Raw genomic sequence first — 26053 nt, forward strand, 5'->3', positions numbered from 1 at the left:
CACAAGGAGATTAGGATGGCCAAGTAGAAGACTATGCCTATCAGCTGAGTAACTGATGATGGTGATAAGTTAAATTATATCAGAGTAGTTGGCCGGGGGGGGGGGGCGCAGCAGAGGGGATCTGGGATGTATTTTGGAAGACATCTAAGTCTCTAAGCCTTAGTGATAGGCTGGATGTGGGTTAAGAAGGAAAGAGAAAAAATCAAACGTGACTTCTAGTTTTAGACCTGAGCAACTGAGTGGACCACTTACTGAGATGAAGGAGGAGGAGGAGGCAGAACAGGCTTGGGGAAGACAGTTCAAGAGTTTCAGCGCAGACACGTTAGGTATGCAAGGTTCATTAGACCTCCGAATAGAGATGCTGAATAGGCAGGCACAGGTGGGAGCCTGGAGCTCAAGGGAGAAATTACGGTGAAGAAATAAACCTGGGAGGACAGATGGCATTTAAAGTGAGGGATCACGTGACATCACAAAGAGAATGATGTAGAAGGCAGACAAGAGCCAAGCTGTAAAGAATGCCAACTTTCAGAGACCATGAAGGAGAGGTGGGAGCAAAGGAGATTTTGTATCTGACATGTATTTTATGCTTTCAAGTTTACGAGGGACTGGAAATTTAAAGCCGCAGGAAGACAGAGCTAGAACCGAACGGGCAAAGTTACAGAGAGAAATATTTTCACCCAGTGTAACAAACGCTACAATGAATCAGTTGGCAACATTCTTAGTCTTCCTCAAAAAGCAACTGGAATTATTTTATATCTACAAACTACAAAACCCATAGCCAGCCATCATAATCTTCTTCAAAAACCACTTTCAAAGTCACGGGCAACTCTATTTCTGACTCCTGGCCTGCAGACTGACTCTGGATCGCCACATATCACATGCCAGCTGCTCAATTACCCCATCCTTGGCCTCTGGCATGTGTCCTAGCTTCCGAATCCAAGTTTTCACCCCCACGAACAACTTCGAGTTGCCCAACTCTGACCAGGAGGCATGCTGAGATCATGTTCCCCAGAGCTGCCAAAAGTTCTTGGCGGGTGATCAATGAAGCACACAATGAGTGAGTGTTCAGCAATTAATCAGGTGACAGAGAACAAGTGACAAGTTCGGGGAACAGGAGAAGGAGCCAGAGCAAGGCTGGAACGGGGGGCAGGAGGCTGTACGCCAGGCTTGTCACCCCCAGGGGAATCTGCTCTAGGTCACCTGGTGTGATTAGACATCCTTTTACACTGGAGAGTTGAAGTCACCTGAAATTTACCATGTGTCCATGGATTCTGGGTGCACCGGCGGCTGGCAACATTCTAAACTGAACTGTAGATACCACACACCACGGGTACTGGCTGTTTCTGCCCCTACCCTCAGGGCTGGCCTGGAGACACCTGCCCTGCTCCTAGCCTCACCTATGATGGAGATTCCAAACTGTCTCGTAGGTGTTTGTGAAGATTAAATGAGATCATGGTAAATAAAATACTTGGTGCACAGACACTGCTCAGTACCTATTAGCTTTTCTCATTTATACTTTCAATGACCATAAAACAACAACCAGTCAGCTGAACAGTAAAGCATGTCTCCAAAAACAACACTTTTTGAAAAAATTGAAGTATAGTCAGTTTACAGTGTGTCAACTTCTGGTGTACAGCACAATGTTTCAGTCACACACACACACATACATACACACGTCCTCATCTTCTTTTTCATTACAGGTCACTACAAGATATTGAGTGTAGTTCCCTGTGCTGTACAGAAGAAATCTGTTGTTTATTTATTTTATATATAGTACTTAATATTTGCAAATCTCGAACTCCCAATTTATCCCTTCCCACCCCCTTCCTCCCGGTAACCATGATTGTTTACTACGTCTGTGAGTCCATTTCTCTTTCATAGATTAGTTCATTAGTGTCTTCTTTTTTCTTTTTCTTTTTAGATTCCACATATTAGTGACATCATATGGTATTTTTCTTTCTCTTTCTGGCTTACTTCACTTAGTATGACAATCTCCAGGTCTATCCATGTTGCTGCAATGGCATTATTTTATTTTTTATGGCTGAGTAGTATTCCTTTGTATAAATATACCACAGTTGCTTTATCTAGTCATCTGTGGATGGATATTTAGGTTTGTTTCATGTCTTGGCTATTGTAAATAGTGCTGCCATGAACACTGGGGTGTATGTATCTTTTCAAATTACAGTTTCCTCTGGATGTATGCCCAGGAATGGGATTGCTGGGTAATATGGCAAGTCTGTTTTTAGTTTTTTGAGAATCTCCATACTGTTTTCCATAATGGCTGCACCAAACCATATTTCTACCAGCAGTGTAGGAGGGCTCCCTTTTCTCTACACCCTGTCCAGCATTTATCGTTTGTGGACTTTTGAATGATGGCCATTCTGACTGGTGTGAGGTGATACCTCACTGTAGCTTTGATTTGCATTTCTCTGATAATTAGTGATATTGAGCATTTTTCATACACCTATTGGCCATTTGTATGTCTTCATTGGAGAAGTGTCTGTTTAGGTCTTCTGCCCATTTTTGGATTGGGTTGTTTGATTTTTTGCTATTAAGTTGTAATGAGCTATTTGTATATTCTGGAAATTAAGCCCTGTCAGTTGCATCATTTGCAAATATTTTCTCCCATTCTGTAGGTTATCTTTTTGTTTTGCTTATAGTTTCCTTTGCTGTGCAAAAGCTTTTAAGTTTAATAGGTTCCATTTGTTTATTTTTGCTTTTATTTCTATTGCCTGATAATTGCTACCTTTATTGATCTGTTTTCTCTTACTGCCCTGGGTAGCACCTCCAATAAAAGGCTGATGAGAGTGATGAGCGTGCACATCCTGACATTGTTCCTGATCACAGAGGAACAAACATCACAATGTTTTCCATATTTGATCATTAAGCAGAAACAACACTTTTAATGATCTTCAAGCATAGAAAAATACTAAAAGGCTTTTTTGTTTGTTTGTTTTTTATGTATAAACTATTATATGATCAGTGGAATTTGAACTTGTCCTGAAAAACATGCTCCTCCCTTTTTCTAAACTTGCCTGCCAAGGTTAGAACAATTGTACTGCATAACTCAGGAGTAAAGATATAAATTCTTTTAACACGAGATTGATAACACCCAATCTGAATAAATACTATCAAGCAAAACAGAACTCTCCACGCCTACCAATTATTCTGCAAGAGTCATGGAGGCCTGAGTCTGTTGTTTTAAATGTCTCTAATCCTTTAAGTCTAATATAGTTCTATTTCCCTTTATTAAAGTTCAGTTTAACAAAAATCACTGAAGTTGGCAACAGTAACAGGAAACCATTTCTAAGACCAGCATGGCTATTTTACTTTTATTAATGAAAAGTTATGCAATAGTTTCAGCAAATGACACAGTTCCCTTCTTACAGTCTTTTAATATTTATAGAAATTTAAGAGTTATACTGCCAGAGTTCATTTTGGAAACAGAATTTCAATTATCTGACAGCCATCAATCATCGTAGCTGCACTACAGAAATGGCTGTGTAAGCCATGCTCCTCCTTACTCATGCTCTTGAACGACAGGTCAGCTGTGTCTAGCACTTGACCTAGAAGCTCAAGTCGGTGTGACTGAACACAGCTCCACTAAAAGGGTCTCAACTCCAAACCACGGAGGCATATCACTGGCCTCTTTGCCTCTAACAGTACATTAAAGAAAAAGAAAAAAGATTAAAAAAAGAAAAAAAATAAAATCAGTCCACTGGGAACTGTTTAAAGGGCCTGTTTGTGTTAATAGAAAGAGCCGTAAGCCACCCAAGAACACGTGCATACCTTAAAGGAATCAAAGAGCAAGTCTGCAACCAAGTACAAGAAGATGTTCACGGACACCACGCCCATGTCCAGAAGATGAAACCCCACGCCGCCTATGAACTGAAGAAGGGAGCCTACAGTCACATATTTCCCTGTATCTCTATTTCATGGAATCTGAATTTTTCTAAAGGTAATTAATAATTTTGATTTTGCAAACTACTACTGAGAAAAGCTACTTCTAAACTATAATTTTCAAATAAATACACCTTGAGTCTTTAGGCCATTTGAGTTTATTTTGGCCTACGGTGGGAGGGAATGTCCTAACTTCATTCTTCTACACGTAGCTGTCCAGTTTTCCCAACACCCAACACTTACTGAAGAGGCTGTCTTTTCTCCATTGTCTATCCTTGCCTCCTAGAAAACACAGGCAAAACATTCTCTGACGTAAATCTTAGCAATGTTCTCCTGTGGCAGTCCAACAAGACAATAGAAATAAAAGCAAAAATAAACAATTGAGACCTAATTAAACTTACAAGCGTTAGCACAGCAAAGGAAACCATAAGCAAAACAAAACAACCACCTATGGAATGGGAGAAAATATTTGCAAATGATGCAACTGACAAGGGCTTAATTTTCAGAATATACAAATAGCTCATTATAACTTAATAACAAAAAATAAATAAATAAATAAACATCCTAATCAAAAAGTGAGAAGATCTAAACAGTTATTTCTCCAATGAAGACATACACATGGCCAATAGGCACATGAAAAAATGCTCAATAACTCTATTAGAGAAATGCAAATCAAAACTGAGTATCACCTCACACCAGTCAGAATGGCTATCATCCACAAATGATAAATGCTGGAGAGGGTATGGAGAAAAGGGAACCCTCCTACACTGTTGGTGGGAATGTAGGTTGGTGCAACCATATGGAAAACAGTGTGGAGATTCCTCAAAAAACTAAAAATAGACTTACCATATGACCCAGCAATCCCACTCCTGGGCATATATCCAGAGGAAACTAATTTGAAAGGATACATACACCCCAATGATCATGGCAGCACTATTTACAAAATTTAAGACATGGAAGCAACCTAAATGTCCACCAACAGATGACTAGATAAAGCAACTGTGGTATATTTATACAAAGGAATACTACTCAGCCATAAAAAAGAATAAAATACTGCCACTGAAGCAACGTGGATAGACCTGGAGATTGTCATACTAAGTGAATTAAGCCAGATAGAAAGAAAAATAACATAGATCACTTATATGTGAATCTAAAAAGATGAGACAAATGAACTTATTTACAAAACAGAAACAGAAACAGAAAACAAACTTGTGGTTTCCAGGGGTTAATGGGGGATGGAGGGATAAGTTGGGAGTTTGGGATTTGCAGATACTAACTATTATACAGAAAAGAGATAAACAGCAAGGTCCTACTGTACAGCACTGTACAGTACCTTAAACTGCATTCAATACCTTGTAATAGCCTATAATGGAAAAGAACATGACAAGGAATATATATATATATATATATTCAGTTATATACATGTAACTGAATATGCTGTGCACCAGAAATTAACAAAACATTGTAAACCAACCATACTGCAATAAAATTAATAAATACACTTTGATTTGGGGGGGGCAGTTAAAGAAAAATTTTCATTTTGGAGTAATTTTAGATTTACAGAAGAGTTGCAAAGATACTACAGAGTTCCTGTATTTCCTTCACCCACCTCTCCCTAATGTTAGCATCTTACACAACCGCGGTACATTTGTCAAACTAAGAAACCAATGCTGGTACACTACTGTTACCTGAGCTACAGACTGCTTGGATTTCACTAACATCTCTTTTTCAGTTCTAAGATCCAATCTAGGGCACCATGTTGCATTTAATCATTTTTTGGGGGCTTTAAGTTTTGAAATACGCCAAATTCATATGTTTATTTACAATATTCTCATTATAATTATTATAGAAAATAAACCTATAGCTCCCTAGGAAATACGACTTACTGGATATCAGAGAAATGATACATTACGATTCATGTAAACATATTTCTACTAATGTTTTAATGAGGAGAAAAAGAGGTAAATCACTATAGTAAGATATGCCCCACACCCACTTTGTCAGGAATCTATGGAATCAAATCATTTAATTTTCAGAAATATCTCTTCAAAAAATGCTTGTCACTTACCTATCCCCCAAGGCTCCAGCAGAGTCATACGATAAATCCTTTTAATTAGTCCTGTAACAGAACATGAAGTATTATCATAATCATATTCAGATAATCCATTTTTATCAAATATACATAAAACTGCATTCCTTTCATTCCCAAATTTCATTTTTAATTACTCTATGATATTTTTATTAAGACAACAAAAGAACCAGTTTAAGGAAGAATAATTCCATAAATGTATTACGTCTTTAGTTTAAAAATGAAGGCATGAAAAATTTAATAAAAGTTTAAAGATGAATAGAAAATGTTCTAGAAAAAAAAGAAATTCCACAATGAACAAAACTAGGGAGAATGCTTCACATTCTTTTCCATGTGCACAATGCTGTAGAAATTACTAATAGTCACAAACAAGTGAATCATATTGAGGGCACAGCCTGTGTGAGGGGGAAACAGTAATCCAGAGTTTGGGGTTAGCGGATTTTTGGAAAGACATGAGTCTGGTAAAGTGTCCATATGTGTCAGTTTGCCTGAGACAGTCCCAACTTAAGTCCGTTATCCAAAGGTCCCACCCAGTTTATTATTTGTCCTGGATTTTCCATTTTTTAGTTTAGTTTTGTTTTTTTTTTAATGATAGCATTATAAGTCAGAGCATTTACTTCCAGGCTCTGCTATGTTCTCGTTGAGCAGTGTGGGATACATGTGCAGTGAACCCAGCTGTCAATTCAACATGTGGTTAAATACGAAAAGACCCTGAGCAGTAACATCTCTGGATGGCCTGTAACTGACACCTCATTCTCAAAGACAGCACACAAACCACTGGCAGAAAAAGGAAGTGCACTGGGACAGGAGGAGCCTAGGGACATCTGCATCCTTCAGTCTTGGGTGGAGGTGGAAGAAACAGTCAGTGCTGCTGCCCCTATGACTACCTTAAAGATACCAATTTAAGAAATGCAGAAGGAGATGTTTTATATTTTATTCTATAAAGCATGACTTTTCATTTAGATCAAATTACTGGTCTTTAATTTTGCTCAAGATACAAAGTATCTTGCTTACATAGCCAAAGTTAAGTGACAGCTGTTATTCTGTTGGCTCTATTAGCAGAAGAAATTTTTCACACTTAAATGATGCCAGCTTTTATCACGGTCAGGAGATACATCAAATAGAAATCAGTTACCTCCAATAAAGGTTTGACTGTTTTCATCCAATTCACAGATCAAAGTAAAGCTTTTAGAAGTTCATTCTATAGAACATGAAACATCTGACATTGCTGTGATTTAAACTCAGTTGGGAAGTTCAACAACAAAGATAAAATTACAGTCAGTTTTCATTTTTCACAGTAATTAAGTTCCATAAAGTCACCACAAACACTGAATTAGCAAATATCAAACTATTGCTCACAGGGGAAATACACAGTTAGGTTCCTGTGAGCCTCTGGCTACATTTTCATCAAGTGATCAAACATAACTTTGTGTTATGCATGTTTCTGTATAAAGACACTTTATTTAATATACATTATTGAGTCACTGACATTGAAGTCACAGTCAACAGCACTCACTCATGCCTGAATAAAACTTATTTGAAACACGTATTTTCTCTGTAAATTACATCACATCACAGCCTTCATACACTTAGGAACAACACATAGCATTTCAACACGATGCCTGGGAGCCACTATAAACAGTGAAATCACCAACATGAAGCACAAAAATGCAACAACAAAGAAAAGTGGCGCCATGAAAAGGACACTTATTTATAGTTTGAGAGCTGAAAGAAGAAAGCCTTGCTTTACACACTCAGCTGGGAACAAGCATGTTGGGCAATCCAGATTTTTTCTTACTCGGCAAATGTCCCTGAATGACTACAAAAGTGCCAAGTGGGGATTACAAATAAATTTTTGTGAATAGGGAGAATTCACAAAATGGAATCTGTAAATAATGAAGATAGAGTGCATTTGTTTTTACAGTGATAACACATATAAATACAGATATATCAGAGAAGTTTGGAATCAGACATTCTTGTCTCACTGGACAGAGTTCTTAACATGCCAAAGAGCTCTTAACAGCAGTCCTATTCCCAGATTTCATCCAAATTCTCAAGGTAATGAAAATGGCAACCTGGTTTGAACATCACTCAGGTGATGTCTACAATATATCCCCAACATCCATCCCTGGCCTGTCACATCCACCAAGAACCACGAATTCCACCAGAATCTTGAACAAATCCAACTAACTGTTAAAGTCTACAGTGTTTTTGTCACCCTCCAAATTGTCCCCCAGTCCTAAGTTCCTCAGATTGGGTTTTATGACCAATTCCTCTCACTGCAAATGGTCCTTAACATTCAATCACTCGACAAACATTGACTAATGGTTATCTTAGGCACTATATGAAGAAACAGATGAAAAGCATAATCTTTATCCTTAAAGAAATTATAGGCTAGAGGGGGACAAACGCCAAATAAAGCTCCAGAATTGAGCTGGATGTTTAAGTGCTAAATGAGTGCAACTTACACACCGCCATGGCTGTAAAGAAAAGGAGCACCTAATCCCCAGGGACAGAAAAGGGACCAGGGCAGCAGGGAGCTGGCAGAGGCATCCCTGAGCCGTTTGGGAAGCTGAGCAGTGGAGGGGGAACGAGAAGTCTTCCAGGCAAAGAGAAAATATGCAAAGCCTCCAAAGCCCAAGAGAACTCAGGAGGGAGGCACGTCGGCACTGAAGCCGGGGAGAGAGGAGCGAGAGACCAACACCAGGCAGGCAGGCAGGCACCCGACTCCGCAGTCCTTGGCCTGTGTGGGAGCAGGTCTGGATTGTATCTGGAAGGTGTAGGAGGCCAAAGAATTTTCAGCACAGGAATAATGTGATTATAGACTTGCATATTTTTTTTTAAATCACTCTGCAACAGTATGAAGTATAAATAAGAGAAAGTGTGAGACTGGAGACAGGACAAGCACTTTTAGAGATCATTACAGCAACATGGGTGAAAAGAAATGGCTCGAACTAAAGCAGAGACAACAGGGATGGAAAAGAAAGGATGCACTTGAGGAACGTTTAGAGTAAGGACTGCATATGGAGGTAAGGGAAAATAAGGAATCATGGTGAGTTCCAGACCTCTTACTTGAGGAAAAGGACCCTGCCATTCATTAATTTAAAAAAAAAAGGAATACAAGAGGAACAGGAAGTGTGGGTTTGAGAGGGAATTTCGAGTTTTGAAACTCAGAAAGAAAGCAGTAATTAGCAGAATCAATATTATGAGATGTCCCTGGAGAGTTTAAGGAAGCTCAGCTCTGCAGGTCCCAGCTCAGACTTACTGAATTAGAAACTGTGGGGATGGAGCCCAGGGGTCTATATTTTAATCACCCAAGTGATTCTGTTGCTAAACCCGGAGAACCACTGGTCTTGCCGAACATTACCAGCAATACTTGCAAAGGATGAGGCAATCAGATGGGCACAGATGATGACTGAAGGGGAGGTTTATTATCCAGAGGGGCAGAATCCAGATTACAGGAGATTTAAAGAATACACTGGAGGAAAAGAAATGAAACAGCACATGGAGACTCTTCTTTCACTAAGCTTGAAGAGAGAAAAGACAGATGAAAAATAAAGATGAGAAAAAAATGACTCACAGAATGAAGTCCTCCACGCGGCAGAAAAGATGCGAGCCCAGGCAGAGGAGCTGGCCTGGGAGGGGTGGCAGGCACTAGTGGCTGCCCTCCCAGTCCACTCTCCTGCTGGATAACAGGATCCTACTTTTGTTTTCCCCTGGGAGGAGGGCTGGAGGGCCACGAATCTGGAGTAGCCAAAGTCAATCACACGACTTCTATACCCCTTGCCACTGACTGGTTTAGAAATGGGATACATGATGTAAATTTGGCTAGTGAAGGCAAGGCTTCTGGGTAGGTTTTTTTCACTCTCAAAAAAAGACATAAAAGATGCTATGGCCTCAATGTTTGTGTTCCCCTAAAACCCGTATGTTAAAGCCCTAATCACAGTGTGAAGGTGTATGGAGGTGAGGTCTTTGGAGGCAATCGGGCTTAGTCAAGGTTATGAGCATGGAGCCCCATAATGGATTAATGTCCTTATAAAATAAGAAAGCTACTAGAGCTCGCTCTCTCTCTCCACTGTGAGGAAACAGGAAAAGGGCATCATCTGAAAGCTCAGAAGAATCAAATCTTCAGGCATCTTGAGATTGGACTTCCCAGACTTTAGAACTGTGAGAAATAAAACATTTGCTATGCAAGTCGCCCAGTACATAATATTTTGTTATCAGTCCAAACTAAGACAAGAGGCACCTTTTCTTATAGTCTCGGGTACTTTGCTATGAGGATAAAAATCCTGGAGCTAAAATTGCCTGCCGTCTTGAGACAAGGGACAAGGTTGAGGACAAAAGCTAACTCATCCATGATGGCAGAACAGAACGGCAGAAAGATCCCAAGAGCCTCATGACGCCAGTTCGACGCTGCATGAATCAACTAGAAAACCATCTTGCTTCCAGATTTCTAATTATATGAGATCATTACATTTACTTATTATTTAAGCTATTTACAACTGCATCTTCTGTTATTTGCCAGCCAAAAGCGTTCTGATACAGACAGACACATTTTCACTGAGATGGGTGGGGATGAAATGAACTCTGCCTACTGGAGACATGGGAAATTTGAGGGAGTTTTAGCCTGAAGTTTCACTTATTAAACAAAATGAAGCTTATATAGACCTACTTTATAAGGGGACTGGCCTTAACAGCTCTTTCCTGCTTTGAAAAAAAATCTAGTATTTCTCATAACAAAAGCTAGTAATGAAGATAATGATTGATAATTATGATGATGTAAGCTAAGCTCATAGTCATTAAAGTATTTTTAAAAGGTAGATACTTTATCCGGGTATTGTTTACGTTCAGCATTCCATTTGACTTCAAGACTGAAACCACGCCAATGTCTCCTACTTTCTGTTTATAACAATTTCCATGTCAGTTTCACTTTTTCATACTTACATAGTGTACAACACGACACAACACAGCTTAGAGAGGCATCCGTAACTTTAAAGAACAAACACTCTGAAAACCAAACAATTTATAAAAAGATTTCTGTTTTTATTTCCATATACTTTCTAAGTATGTTCCAGAAAAGAAAACAAAATTTCAACTCTATCTGTGGAATGATACCTTTGATTCCTATCAGAGGGTGAAAAATCCACATGGCAGCCACAGAGATAAACACCAGAGAAAGCATTACTTGAGCACAAATAACAAAAAGCACTAGGATTGTGGGCCTGTCCAAGCAGTCCCCAAATGGTGAAAAAAATTTTTTAAAAGTTCAATTGTCAGATTTTGAAACCCAAAATCTTTTTCCTATAGAAACAATGTTACTAGGAGTCATTCCACTACTACGCCAGTCCCTAAGTCTTATAAAACCATATGCATAGGACTATTGTGTGAATAATACTTTTTCCTTTGGAAAATACACCATTTTCTCCCTCACCCACTACCAGATCCCAGGGGACCGAGCCTTGTCATGGACTCTGCCCACCTCCCCAGCCTCATCCCTCACTAATCTCCACTCTCCCACTCTATGCGCCCATTACACCGCCCCTTGTCAACTTGTGGGGCTGTCTCCTCTCTAAATCCTTGCTTCTGGCCCTCTTCCTGGTCACCCTCACTCCGCATTCAGGTCTCAGCTGAAATTTCACTTCCGCAGGAAGGCTGTCCCTTGGCCCCACACTGAGCCGTGTGTCCCTGCTACACTGTATTGTATTCCTTTGCCAGTCTCCTTCATGGTGGGGATACATCTTATCTGTTATTATTTTAAGCCCAGAGATCAGAAGAGTGGCTGGCATTTTGAAGATGTTTAAAACATGTTTGTTTGTATGAAATGAACTTTCATAAAAGAAGGTGCTTCAAGGCCTTTAAAAAACTTAATCTATGGAATATGTAACCTGATCTATGTTCATTACTAAGGAATAAAGGAGTTTTCCAAAGAAGACGTCTCCGGTTCTGAATTTACACTTACAGATTGTGCTCCTGTCCAAGGAAGGAAGCTCACCTACCCAATTTCTTCTCCATTGCTGGTTTATAAAGTAACTTAAATGGAACAATAAAATTCTGGTGGGGGGAGGGCATAGCTCAGTGGTAGAGCGTGTGCTTAGTTAGCATGCATGAGGTCCTGGGTTCAATCCCCAGTAGCTCCATTAAAAAAAAAAAAAACTAGCAAACAGGAATAAGTATATTTTCTAATAATACCTTCATCTCTTTCTTGCAGATAATGTCATTCATCCTCATGGCTTTTACTTTCTGTAACTGACGAAGGGCTGATCCCCAAATTTGTATCTCTAGGCCTGCTTTTCTCTTGAGTATAAGGATCCAAATTTCCAGCTGTCTGTAATTTTCAACCTGAATGTGCCACAAGGACTTCACTCCATCTCCCAGGTTCCCCCCAACCTTCCTTCTCCTGTGTTTCCCACTGCAGATAACGACATCACCATCTGGTCCCTGGAATTTTACACTCAAGTTTCCTGACCCTTCCTACTCAAAGACTGGTCCGTGGACAAACCGTGCTGCCCACCTCCTGGAATCTTGTTAGAAACCCAGAATCTCTGGCCCGACCCCAGGCCTGCTGGCTCAGGCTCTACCTTTTAACAAAACCCCCAGGCAATTCCTATGCCCATTAAAGTTTGAGAAACACTGACCTGTAATTCCTTTTTCTCCCTAGCCCTCACACATCAACTCTGTCACTAACTCTATACACAGGAAAACAGCCCCAGTATACTCCTTCCCATCCATTTCTGGAATCACTGTCCTGGCTCAGCCACCTCCTGCTTGGAGCCCTGTGATGGTCTCTCAGTTGAACCTCTCATTTGCGGTTCTCGTCCAGAATGTCAGAAGCGACCTTCAGCCGTACAGCTATGAATTTTGAGGTAGACCATATGGTTGGCTGGCTGGAGCTGCACACACGATAAAGCGTGTCTCCTCTATGCTGTAATGGAAAATCTAGGGATGATCACAGAAGTCACAGGGGAAAGGATGCAAAACTAAAAGCAAAAAAGATCGAGAACCACCCTTCTCAAGTCTTCTCGCTACCTTCTCCATCCTGACCTCAGTTTTCTTTTCCAAATACACATCTGATCCCTCTCTAAGGTCTTTCAGTGGCTTCTGAACGTACCATATTCCTCCACACCTCCGCCTTTTGGTTCATGCATCTTTCTTTTTTTTTCCTGTTGGCAAAAATCTTGCTCATCTTCTGAGGTTCCGTTCAAGAGTCACCTCACTGGGGAAGAGGTGTCTTATCTCCCCAGGCTCCTTGGTAAAGAGCTGCTTCTCCAGGCCCGCGTCCCCCAGCATCCTGTTCATTAGGCAAGCATGGCCGTCCACCCTCCCTGCCAGACCAGGACTTCCCTAAAGGCGTTCTGTATCTCAATCACTGGCAGACAGAAGATACGCAAAAAAATTTTCAGTCAATTGCCATTTCACACGTGACATCATCAAAACTACAGAATTTGTCATTGATCACTTGAGTGCGTTTATAAACCACAAAATACAAGGTACCACATACGTGCCTATGAGATGGATCATTTAGAAACTCTTTTTAAAAAATATAAACATCTCTCAAACCATATACATCCAGTCATAGTAAAAGTTCAAATATGTCTGAAGACCAAATTGACATTCACATAAATCAGCTATCCTCGGGAGCGAACCCTCCAGGGAGGCCCAGCTGTTTCCTGAGAGACACACCAGATCACTGGACACAAGAGAGTTTAGCCTTTTATGAGGACACCAGGGTGTCCAGGCTGCCAGTTGATTTTTTTAATTATACATTGTATCATAAAGATTAAAGAGTTATCTTTATATACTAAAGAAAAGTCATTTAACCTACAATTTAAAATCTTCAAATTTTCATTTTTTGCATATTACTTTTCAAATGCAGTTGACATCACACTAAATATACCAGTTTTTACGCAGCTGCACACTTTTGCCATAAATTACACTTATAATTACACTTACAGGGATCATGCTGTCCCACCATCTTGACATACTGTAGTCCATGAAAACACTCACCCAATTCCAATCATTTAGCTCAACATTTATTGTCAAGGACTATGCAGGGCTGTGAGGCACAACGACCACCCCTGATCTCAGGAGCCCCTGGACCCACTCACCCAGGACTTGGCCGCCCTGGCGCGTAGTCTGAGCGCAAGTCAGAAGGCGGCCTCCCAGCAGTGCTGACTTGGGTGGGATGCCTGCTCCCACCTGACGGCTGCTCTTGGAAGGAGAGCACTCAGGAGGAAGAGGCAAAGGATGCAGCATGGACACGGCACGAGAGTCAGAGATCACACGTCCTGTGGGTCGAAGGCAGCGGCTGGGAGGAGGTGGAGCACAAGACACAGACAAGAGCAAATGGCCCCAATTCCTCAAAAATTCGCCAGAACTGGGAGTGATTTTAATTTCCAGTACTTCTGAGCAAATAGAAGGGGTAACTCAAGTTTGACTGTAAATGCATTTCTTTGATTACCCATTTTTAGTACTAACTGCATTACTTATTATCTGCTAAAATTCTCTGTCCTCTTATGCATTAAATCTTGGCATTTCTTTCCCCATTAAGTTGGAGAGAACTGTTCAGGTATTATAGATATTAACCCTCAGTCACACTGGAGAGGAGCACTTCCCTCGTCTGTTCTGCTATTTTTCCATTGTAACGGATGATCTTTGGTGAGTTTTTCGTTGCTCCAATTCTGAGTTATCAATCTTTCACAAATCTGATGAATATTACACTCTATTTTCCACTCCTCTTTCTAAAATGTGATTTTAAACATACTTAGCTCTTGCTATCAGCTAGACCCGATGGAGGCACGATGTGCATAAACATTCACAGAGAGACATTAAACCTCCCTCTCCCAACCCTTCTCCCACCCCTTTGCTAAGACACAGCCAGGCAATCCCTTTCATCCCAACTCCTCACTCACTCTCATCCCGATTCCCTCATGGGACAAGGCCAGGAAGGGAGCGGCTGGAGCAGGTGTTCTGTGCACTGTCCTCAGAGATGGCCCCGAAACACCCACACCTTCTAGAAAAAAATTAAGAACTAGTATTTTAAGGTACATCTTAGGGACCTAATTTTAAAGTATTGCTTGCAATATTCACTGCTCTACTTTGTAAGTCCCCCAAACTAGAAATCAAATATCTGCATTTTCTTTAAGGGCCTGCCAATGCCACAGCCTTGGACTTCTTGTTATGGAAGGCAATTTTCCAACTGAGAAAAGGGCTCAGTCTGCAGCGGTTTGCAGCTGGACATGTCTGACTCCCCTGGGAGTTTGGAAGCTGGGGGGCAGGGGCACCTTTCAGATGCCACGATGAGGAAGCACACATGGCTACCAGTGGGGGACCAGGGATCCCGAGTGTTCCACAACGTCTAGGGTCATCCTACACAAAAACGGCCCATCTCCCCCCCAGAAGCCAGCAGCTACTCCGTCACTGCAGCTAGGAGCCTTACGGCCCCAAATGACCTGCTTCCCAAGTCTGGTGCAGACGAATCTCCGGACTTCCACTGTCCTATCTGCCTGCCCTCGTGCTTGTGTTACAGCGGAAGGGCCGGCCCACGGGGAGGCTGTGCGGGGCCTGGCTGGATGGGGCATCCCGTCAGCTCCTCCTGTGGGGTCTCTCATGTCACTGGCCGCCCTGGCCTGCACATGCTCACGTCACAGCTCCACAGGTTCCTGGCTCTGGCTAGTCTCTTCTAGCTCTGATCCACCAACACTGTTTCCTGTAAGATCTTAGGAAACACCTGATAAACAAACCACACTTAGAGACTGATCTTATGATGGCACAATGCGTTCTTCTTCTCAGGGAGGTTTGTATTTAAAGTCTGAACCAAAGGTACCATTTCTGAGTAGCCAAAACCTGGAAGCAACATAAATGTCCATCAACATTGGATAAAGAAGTGATGGTATATTTATACAATGGAATACTGCTCAGCCATAAAACAGAATGAATTTTTGCTGTTTGCAGCAACATGGATGGACCTAGAGGTTATCATACTAAATGAAGTAAGTCAGTGAAAGACATATTTGTATGAGATCACTTATATGTAGAATCTAAAAATAAGTGATACAAATGAACTTATTTACAAAACAGAGAGTGATTCACAGACATAGAAAACAAATTTATGGTTACCAAAGGGGAAAGGGGGAGGAATGAGTTAGAAGTTTGGGATTGGACAATACAAACTACTCTATATAAAACAGATAAACAACAAGGTCCTACTGTACAGCACAGGGAACTATACTCAATATCTTATAATAACCTATAATGACAAAGAATATGAAAAAGAATATATATATGTATAACTGAATCACTCTGCTGTACACCAGAAACTAACACAACATTGTAAATCAACTATACCTCAATCGAAATAAATAAATAAAACAAAAGGTGGGCAAAACTCTAAAAAAAAAAAAAAAGATACCACCTCTTGCCATCTCCTCTGTTACCAGCCTGGTCAACCTTTTCACATAGGTCACCACGGTAGCTTCTTAGCTAGTCTTCCTGCTTCAACCTTCCAACTTCTAGTCTGTTCTCAACAAAAAGCTGACCTAAGTGAGAGCCTGTCATTTCTTAGCCCCAAACTCTCTGATAGCTCCCTAAGAAAACAGATCATCAGAATAAAAGCTCCAACACCCTGCGAGGTTATAAACCATCTGAGGGGAGGAAAGCTGGAGGGGAGTGAATCGGGGAGAAAGAACAAGAGCCACTTTGGTGATGTTAAATGTGTGATGAGACGTTCAAGTGGGGCTAACAGAGGTGCATTATCCTTAGATCCTCCGACGAGAGCTTCAGGCTTGATAAGCGGTTCTCAACTGGGGGTGATTTTGCCCCCAGGAGACACTGGGCAATGTGTGGAGACATTTCTGGCTATCACACCGGGGACAGAGGGGGTGCTCCTGGTATCTAGTGGGTGGAGGTCAGAGACGCTGCTCGCCATCCCGCCACTCACAGGACGGCCAGGCTAAACCTTCAGGACTCCTCACTCAGAAGTCAGGCAGAACCAACCTGGGAGATGGAAGAACTGACATGGAAGACTGAAAGGATCAGTCAGGATGGGAAAAGGAGAGCCAGGAGAGGGTGGTGTGACACAGGCCAAGAGGAGGGTGTCCCTGAATGGAAGCCGTGGTCAACTGTGGTCAACTGCGTGGAGGATGGCGAAGATGTCAAGTACCGCCGGTGGGTAAGAGGCTGGAAACAATGGAGGAGGCATGCTGCGCGGAGTGAGATAAAAGAGACACGTGGGAAGGCGGCTGAGCAATTCTGAGGCTGCTGAGTATATCATTAAAGCAAAACCAACTGGCAGGTAGTCGGGCTCATCCAGCCCTGAGCTTTTGCCAGACAGGAGAGATCAAAGAGGTGCAGAGGAAGGGAGAGAATCTGCAGGAGAGTCATTTGAACCAGGGCAGGAGGAGGATGGATAAGGAAGGAACTGATGACAGGAGGGAACTAATAAATACAGAAAAATGGGGGAGGGAGTTAATGAATTAAAATCTGAGGTGTCATAAACATTTTCCCACATTAATAAATATAATTTTCTATCATGCTTTTAATTGCTTCATAATAGTATGGCCCATTTCTTGAGATTACTAAAGTAAATGTGATTTTACTTTGATAAGAAAGAGCTATTCACTACTTGAATACTGCTAAGCATCTTACTTACTCTTCCAGACCAAGATCAAATGGCATTTGTGGAAAAGACCACGTTAACATGAAAGACCTGGGTTAACATATTAGCTCTTTCATTTACTAATGCTGCGACATTTGGACAATTTATCTAACTTCTCTGAACCTAAATCTCTTAATCTAATTAACAGATTGTGGGAAGCAGAATAATGATGCCTCCCCCAAGGAGATCCGCATCCTAATCGCTGAGATCTGTGAATGCGGTCGGTTACATGACAAAGAGGAACTAAAACTGCAAGTGGAATTAAGGTTGCTAATCAACTGATAAGGAGAGTATCCTGGATTATTGAGATGGGTCCTCAAAGGAAGAAGAGGGATGCAGAGGAGTCAGAACCAGAGAAACATCATGTAAGACTCAACCTGCAATTGCTGACTTTAAAAATGGAAGGAGGCCACGAGCTGAGAAGGTGTGAGCAGCCTCTCGTAGACGGAAAAGACAAGAAAACTTACCTCCCCAAAGCCTCCAGAAAGGAACTCAGCCCTTCCAACACTCAGGAAGACCCATTTTGGACTCTGACTTCCAGAACTGTGAAATAATAAACATGTGCTGTTTCAAGCCATGAAGTGTTTGTTCATTTGTTACAGCAGCAACAGGAAACTAATACACAAGTAAAGCAAAACATCTTCATAAACTGTTGGGCAGATTAACCAAGATAACTCACATATGGTACTAGTACAGAATGCATTTAAGTTGCTGCTATTGGTATTATCAGCGCTAATACCATCAATAGAGCTAAAACCAACAGTTGTCAACACAAAGAACTCAGTTCCTGAGCTTACTCAACTCTGTGACCTAAGATACCTCGGTTACCCTCTGTAGGACTCCGTGTTCTCACTTATAACACAATATGAGGGAGCCAAGGAGACATGACTTCTAAAATTTCTTCCAGCTCTAAAATTTTATGATTCTAAAATCTAATTCCTTAATGACACATTCTACTTATTGCTAATTAACCGAATCAGAAAATCCTATTAAATAAAAAATAGCAAGCCAAGCAGTTTTCATTTTACACTTCAACATTTTCAATATTTTACATTGCTGAGTTATAGCCTTATAAAGTGGAGTCGTGGCAGAAAACCCACAGGCCTGCAAGCAAGGAAAAATATCTAAGTTATCCTGCTACTGTGTAAAAGCCTTTCAGTCAGACCACAACATTATTTGTATCTTCTCAAAATAGCTCAAAGCATATTCCCACATGTTACCTCATTTATTCTTTTTTTAACAGCTTTATTGAGATATAACTCACCTATCATAACAATTCACCCTTTTGAAGTTCATAGTGCATTGATTTTAGTATATTCACAGAGTTAGGCAACCATCACCACAAGCACTTTTAGACTATTTTCATCATCCTGAAAAGAAACTCCCTCCCCATCAGCAGTCACTCCCTGTCTCCCCGCCTCCAACTCACCCAACCCACAAACCTACTTTCTGGCCTATTCTGGACATTTCAGATAAATGGAATCAGACAATACATAATGCTTTGAGATTTATCCATGTTGCAGCATATGTCAGTACTTTATTCCTTTTTTCTTGCTGAATAATATTCCATTCTGTGGATGTGCTACATTTTGTTTTTCCACTCATCAACTGATGGACCTCTGGGTTGTTTCTACTTTTTAACTATGAGGAATAATGCTGCTGTGAGCATTCACGCACCAGTGTCTGTGTGAACGTATGTTTTCATTTCTTTTGGGTATAAACCGAGGAATGGAATTCCTGGGTAACAAACGGTCACTCCATGTTTTAGCCATTTAAAGAGCTGCTGGGCTGTTTTCCAAAGTGGCTGCCCCCTCGTACATCTCCACCAGCAATGCACAAAGGTTCCGATTTCTCCACACCTATCACCTTATCAACACCTGTCATGACCTGTCTTTGATCACAGCCGAGCACTGGCTCTGAGTGCCTTCTCTGGTGGTTATGGTTTGCACACCCCATGGCTGATGATGCTGAGCACCTTTTCATGTGCTTATTAGCCACTTGTGAGTCTTCTCTGGAGAAGTGTCTATTCAGATCCTTTGCCCATTTTTCAGTTGGGTTATTTGTCCTTTTTATTACTGAGTTATAAGAGTTCTATATAAATTCTGGAGACAAATACACCATCGGATACACAATTTTTGTGGATTTTCTCCCACTCTGGGTATCTCCTCTCATCTGAGTGCAGCTACTTGCACCATACAGACAGATTCTGTGTTGCCATCTCCTTTACAGACAGAATTTTCATGTCATGTCTTTAAACAGACTTGACAACTGGTAGACTCAAAAGTAAGTTTACATCTGTGTCCCTGTTTTTCTTAATTGAAAGAGGCCACATATTGATAACAACATTGGGACTGAACACCCAGGAAGTTTCCCTCAGTTCAACCCTGACGCTGCCCTGTATCTATAACCAGACAATATTATTCCCAAGTGACATCAAAGGAGGTTCATTCATTCACTCGAAAAACAGTCATTGAGTGTTAAGCAGCAGGCCTGTGTTTGACTCCTAGCTCAGGACGCATTAGTGAGCACGACCAAATTCTTGTCCTCATCAGTGGTTTTTTGGGGGGGCAGGGAGGGGGTTAAGTTTGTTTGTTTGTTTTAATGGAGGTGCTGGGGATTGAACCCAGGAACTCCTGCGTGCTAAGCATGCAGTCTACCACTGAGCTTTACCCTTCTCTTTCATCAGTCTTATAATTTGGCAGAATTATGCAAAATCCCTGACCCTGAATCAATTTCTTAATAGCAAATAATCCAAAGAGAGTAATTTTTTATCTTAATGCTTAAAGATCCACTGTCAATTCAGAAGAATCATTACAGACTTTAATGTAAGTGATATCTTTTTAAAAAAATTAATCCAAAGTGTCAAACTTATTTTGTGGCCTAGGATGACCTTGTTTTGAGTGCTAGCCTTAACAGGCCATCACTCGCTTCTTATAAATCCTTTTTATAATGCAGCAGTGCTTACTTTAATGACATTTGTCAAAATGAAACTTGACTAGAGGAGGGAAATATTCCTATTTTTATCAGAAATATCTAAAGCTTCATGGCCAGTTCCTATGCCATGCTGAATACAAATGTTATAATAGCTCCATTAAACATAAAAATGAAAATAAAGAATTAAAAACTCACCAACTTAAAAAGGTAGTTCTAACCTTGTCTGTCTAACTACTACATATTAAATAAATAAACAACAAAGTTCTACTGCATGGCACAGGGAACTATATGCCATATCTTGTAATAACCTATAATGAAAAAGAATATAAAAAGGTATATATATATACATATATATATGAATATATAATTGAAACACTATGCTGTACCAGAAACTAACAGAACATTGTAAACAGACTCTACTTCAATGGGAAAAAAAAAAATTACTAATGCAGAGCAGAGGGACCCATGTTGTTTCCCTTAAAGAGTTCCCAAAGATGTTCTAATCTAAACCATAACGCATCTACATTCTTTTGTTATAAAAAACATTTAACATTTTTAAAGTAGGGTCAATATAAGAAATTTGTTGAGTGGGACAGACAGAACTCGTGGCTTATAATTAGAATGACATCCATATTTACTGTGCAAGTATAATAAATTAAATAACAGCCAGCAAGTAAAACTAACACAGGGGAAGCTACACCACACCCACCTCATGGTTCTGAGCGCCCCCAGCACGCCACTTTGTAACCGGAGGTTCCCGGACTGCCCTTTGGCTGGAGGTGCCTAAGGATTAAGAAGGTACAACTAAGTTGGGACAGCGTGACCCGAGAGGACCCCAGGGAGGGCCCACTGCCGAAGGCAGCATCATGGTGCAAGGCAGGGCTTTCCACACTGTGAGCTGGGAGGCTGGGCGTTTTCTGCAGCTGTCTCGGGGCTGCTTTAAAGGGTCAGAGAATAGTTAGTGGGCAGAGTACTGCACTTCACCCGTCTCACGTGCTAGTGTCCTAGGGAGGAACCAACCTGACTCCATACTGGATCTAATCCTTTGGCCCCAACCCTGCGCTCTGTTGCCTGTGCTCAGTCGTGCTGGTTCTGCACCTTCTGTAAGAGAACATGGCCTAGAGCTTGAAATAGACAGGACAGCCCATTCTCCAGGCTCTGATCTTTAAGGGGATAACACTTTCCTATTCACAGAGAGAGAAAAAGTTGAAGAATAGAAGATAAGACTTGTCTCCTTGGAGGTTTACAGGGACAGCATGACATGGCCCACGTGGGCAGGACAAAGGAGTGACTGAACAAAGATCAACAAGACCAAAGGATTCTGACACCAAGAAGTTTGCACCAACCAACCACGCCCCGTCCCCTTTTTAGTATAAAAGGAGCCTGAATTCTGACTGGGGGAAGATGGTTCTCTAGGACATTAGTCCCCCATCTTCTGGGTCTGCTGGCTTTCCCAATAGTTGTTCTCCTTGCCCCAACAGCTCATCTCCCGATTTATTGGCCTATTGTGGCAGGAGCAGAACAAGTTTGGACTGGGTAACACTATGCCTCCATGGACGTTTTCTGAAAACTGCAAATCAGATTGCAACACAAATATCTGAAAACCTAAAACTAGAGGAAGTCTTGGCCAGGCAGACAACAATGCGCATCAGATCTGAAAGACAAGGTAAGGACAAAAGGGGAGAATGAATAATGAAGCTGGTGGGGCGCAGAATCAAAAACAGGAAAGGGTGTAGCAGAAGCCAAGGGTCAGGGTCAGGGTCGGGTCTTTATCCACAAAAAGAATGCCTATTGTGGAGTGGGTGTGTCTGTCTGCTCACCGTAGCTGGTGAGCGCCTTCACCCAGAGGAACTCAGCTGCCAAAATCTTAAACTCCAAAAAGCTGCCTGCAGGCTGCAGTCTCACCCTTCTAGCTCCCCAGATTCCTTGCCTCCCACAGCCAATCAAATCCCCACAAGGCAGCCAACTTGAACCATCAGAAAGTAAGACAGCCTCTCCTCTGATGGATGGGTGTCTTTTCCATGACACCTGAATAAAATCCTAAATCCTCCCTGTGGCCCGGATGTACCGCGGGCCCCCGCCTTCATCACCTCTCCCCTCCTCACTGGCCAGGGCTCTGACTGGGATGCTTCCTGACCCACATGCACTGCCGTCCTGACTACACTCAAGTCTGCTCAGAGGTCACTTCCCGGTTCCCATGACCACTCTCTAACCCTTTACCCTTCCTCATTTTCCTCTTTACCATTTTCTTACCGTCTGCAATTATGTATCTGTTTGCTGCCTACCTCCCCGCTAGGGCAGGGGCTTTGTTCTGATCACTGTTTTGACCAAAGTAGCCACACCACCGAGAACAGTGTCTGGAAGATAAATGTTCAATGTTTATTCAGTGAGTGAATGAATAAGTCATACTTGATCTTAAGTATGTTTAGGCCTCCAGCTTTTCCTCAAACCCCCCTTTTTTTATCCTGATCTATCAACTACACCCTGAGCTTTCCTTCTTGCCCACTGTAACCTGGGATCTGATCACCCAGCTTTGCCCTCACCTTGCCTGCACTCTCAACTTTCTTGCCAGCCTGTCCATCTCCTGAACCAACCTAAGGATCTACTTCTTCACTCCCACACCCCAACCATCCAGAGATCACTGTGACAAAAGTTCCCACCCATGCCACCTGCGGACCTGCAAACACACAGTCTCCCATCAGGAGTCCACCAGTCTTTTTTAGGTTTCCAATCCGGTCCCCCTCTCCCAGCCCACAGAAAGAATTCCAAGCTTCCAGCACTTTCTTCAAGCTTCCTGCTCTCCCCTCCACTCAGCAAATGACCTCACCTCCACAGAAACAAAAGAGAGGTCACTAGCTCAGGCTCCCTCAGTTTCCTCCATCCCACCGATCAACAACCACACGCCCACTCTGATCTCCTTCCTGGCCGGCGGGAGGAAGGATGTCCCTCTTCCTGCCCGAAGCTAACCTCCAGCCAGAGCCCTGGAACTCAAGCCATCCAGCCCACCTCCTTAGGGATCTGATGTCATCCTTTCTCCTCCCCCACCCCGCATCTTTAATCTCCCTCTCTCATTGGGCTTTCCCCCCACTGCACAGAAATGCTTAAATCTCTCCCATCATAAAACAAATGAACCAACAGGACGATACACTCCCCCAGACGTCATGTCTCTCCCTTGCCACCGTCCTGTTTGGCCCTTTCTCTTCACAGCCAAGTGTCTTGTAAGACAGCCTGGACTCAGTATTTTCACAGCTCCTCTTCCCTGCTCCCAAGCCACGCCCCTGCCCTCTGAGAGCTGGATGCTGCCTGCAAACACAAAACTGCTCTCTCCAAAAAACAGGTGACTTCTGAGCTGAAGATTCATTCTGGATGTATTAGACCTGTCAGTTAAATACGGCCATCCTCCGTCTTAAAGGGCTCGTTCCTGGCTTCAGGTACATTATTCTTTCTTGGCATTCAACTTTTTTGGACACTTCTTCGCTGTCTGCTTTGCTATCTAAGAAAAGCCTCTGTATGTGGTGTCGCAGTTAAAAGCCTGGGCTCTGGCTCGGTCAGCTCGGGCTGCCGTAACCAAGCACTACGGCCGGGTGGCTTCGAGAACACAACCCTCCCTTCTTATGGTTCTGGAGGCCGAAGTCCAGCTTGGCTGGGTTCTGGTGAGACCTCTCTTGCTGGGCTGCAGACAGCCCCCTCCTCACATGGCAGAGAGAGATCTCTGGTGTCTCTTCCCTTTCTTCTAAGTTCTACAGGACCAGGATGCACCCTGACGGCCTCATGTAACCGTAATCACCCCCTCACAAGCCCCATCTCCAGTACAGTCAGTTGGGGTTAAGACTTCAACATGAATTTGGGGGGAACCCAATTCAGTCCATAGCAGCCAACAGTAATTACATTTTACGTCAAGGTGGTAAAACTGGATGTTTGATAACAGTAACTGTGCAAGTACAAGGCCTCTAAAGCAACAAAGAGAACGATTATCATGTGAAAATATCAGGACACGAAATTTTATATAAATATGTAAAACATATGCATATGAAATAAAAAGGAATATACCATACTCACAATAGGAGTGATGTCCAAGTAAAAAAAGTTTATTTCTAAACTTTTTGCTAAACAATTTGAAAAATAACTTTTCATAGGAAGAAAATATAGATGAAAAGCTTCCACTGAGAAAAAAATCACTAAGAACAATTTCAAATTAACTTTCCATGTTTGTTTCCTGTTTACACCACTGCCATTTGTATTAACTAACATATAGGCCAGTCTGCTGTAAGAAAACCAAAAGAACAGTGGCTCAAACAAAAGAGGGGTTTATTTCTCTCGCACACAATAGTTCAGGGGCAGACAAATAGTCCAGGAAGGTCCAGAGACTGAGGCTCCTTCTGTCGTGTCCCACCGCTCCCTGGGGATGCTGTCCTGGTCTGTATGGAAGAAGCTGCTCACCAACACCTTGTTCACGGGGGTGAGGAAAAAAGAACATGACTGACAAGCAGATCTGATTGCAGATAAGGTTTAGAAACTGCACAGATCACGTCCACGCCCGTTTACTGGCCAAAACTTAAAGATATGTGGCCTCAACTGCCTACAAGAAACTTAAGAAATAAAGTTTCTACATAGGGGCTTTGGGCTGAACTAAGTATCAGAGGTGGGAGCGCATCCTTCCCCCAACTCCGGAGCAGGCATCTCCCGAAGTCCCATCCAGCTACTGGATTCTGCTCACAGCCTGCGATCTCTGGGCGACGCACGGTCTCTTCTGCGAGTATTGGCACAGCTCCATCCCAGTCCAGTGACCTACAAACTAACAGACCAGTAACCACCTCTCTACCACCTTCCCACCCAAATACAGTGGAAGGAAAACAAGATGAATCCATTTAAATCTTCCATTCTGAAAAGAGAAGAATGGCAAATACATATTCTTACCAATGATGAAATGTGGCTGGACAAGAACGGCAAAGAATCCCCATGCTACCAGCCAGGGAAGCCAGAGCCTTGGTTACACTCAGTCCTGTTGTCTGGGGACGTGGGGGGAAATCTCCCTTGTCACTTTGTCTGCTGGAGCCTGGCTTTGCCTCTAGAAGATTTTCCCCCCATTATCCGTTCTGGCCACGCATGAAGTGGATAGGGGAAGTCTGTGCTCCAAAGAGGCAGCAAAGACCTGGTGCAAACTGGGGGGTCCAGGGTTGCATTTGGTGTCAGTGTCAAACCCACCACGGGCTTTTGCAAGCCAAACTTGTGGGATCTTTGACCATATAATCCTCTCAAAAGTTCAACAGGTCTGTTTGCCTTCAGTCAAGACCACGTGACAGTAACCACAACTAAAGACTTGGTCTGGTCGTAGATATGAAGCTGTCATTCCTCCTCTGATGTGCGGTCTTCTGTGGCAGATCCATCTTTCTCTCCCTCGATCTAAGGTTAGCTACATTGAGGTCATCTGACTCACGAAAGGAAGGTTATACCACCATGTCCCACTGTCAGCCGGG

The 26053-nt window shown here is 42.3% G+C and overlaps 1 protein-coding gene across 41 annotated transcripts in view; it reads right to left on the reverse strand.

Moving 5' to 3' along the window:
• The window catches only part of ZNF438 (zinc finger protein 438), a 144169-nt gene that overhangs the window by 105987 nt on the left and 12129 nt on the right, over positions 1 to 26053 (reverse strand). For 17 of the 41 annotated variants that reach the window (XM_032473763.1, XM_032473768.1, XM_032473767.1 and 14 more), the window contains 5 exons: positions 21286 to 21359; positions 18110 to 18185; positions 14899 to 14999; positions 14095 to 14294; positions 5969 to 6019 (listed from right to left, as the gene is read on the reverse strand). The gene's annotated coding sequence lies outside the window, so the exon portion shown is untranslated. The remainder of the gene's footprint in view (positions 1 to 5968; positions 6020 to 14094; positions 14295 to 14898; positions 15000 to 18109; positions 18186 to 21285; positions 21360 to 26053) is intronic. The other 24 variants (XM_032473790.1, XM_032473783.1, XM_032473789.1 and 21 more) reach the window with 12 other exon arrangements.

Source organism: Camelus ferus, chromosome 35 (assembly GCF_009834535.1).
Source record: "Camelus ferus isolate YT-003-E chromosome 35, BCGSAC_Cfer_1.0, whole genome shotgun sequence".
NCBI classification, from domain to species: Eukaryota; Metazoa; Chordata; class Mammalia; order Artiodactyla; family Camelidae; genus Camelus; species Camelus ferus.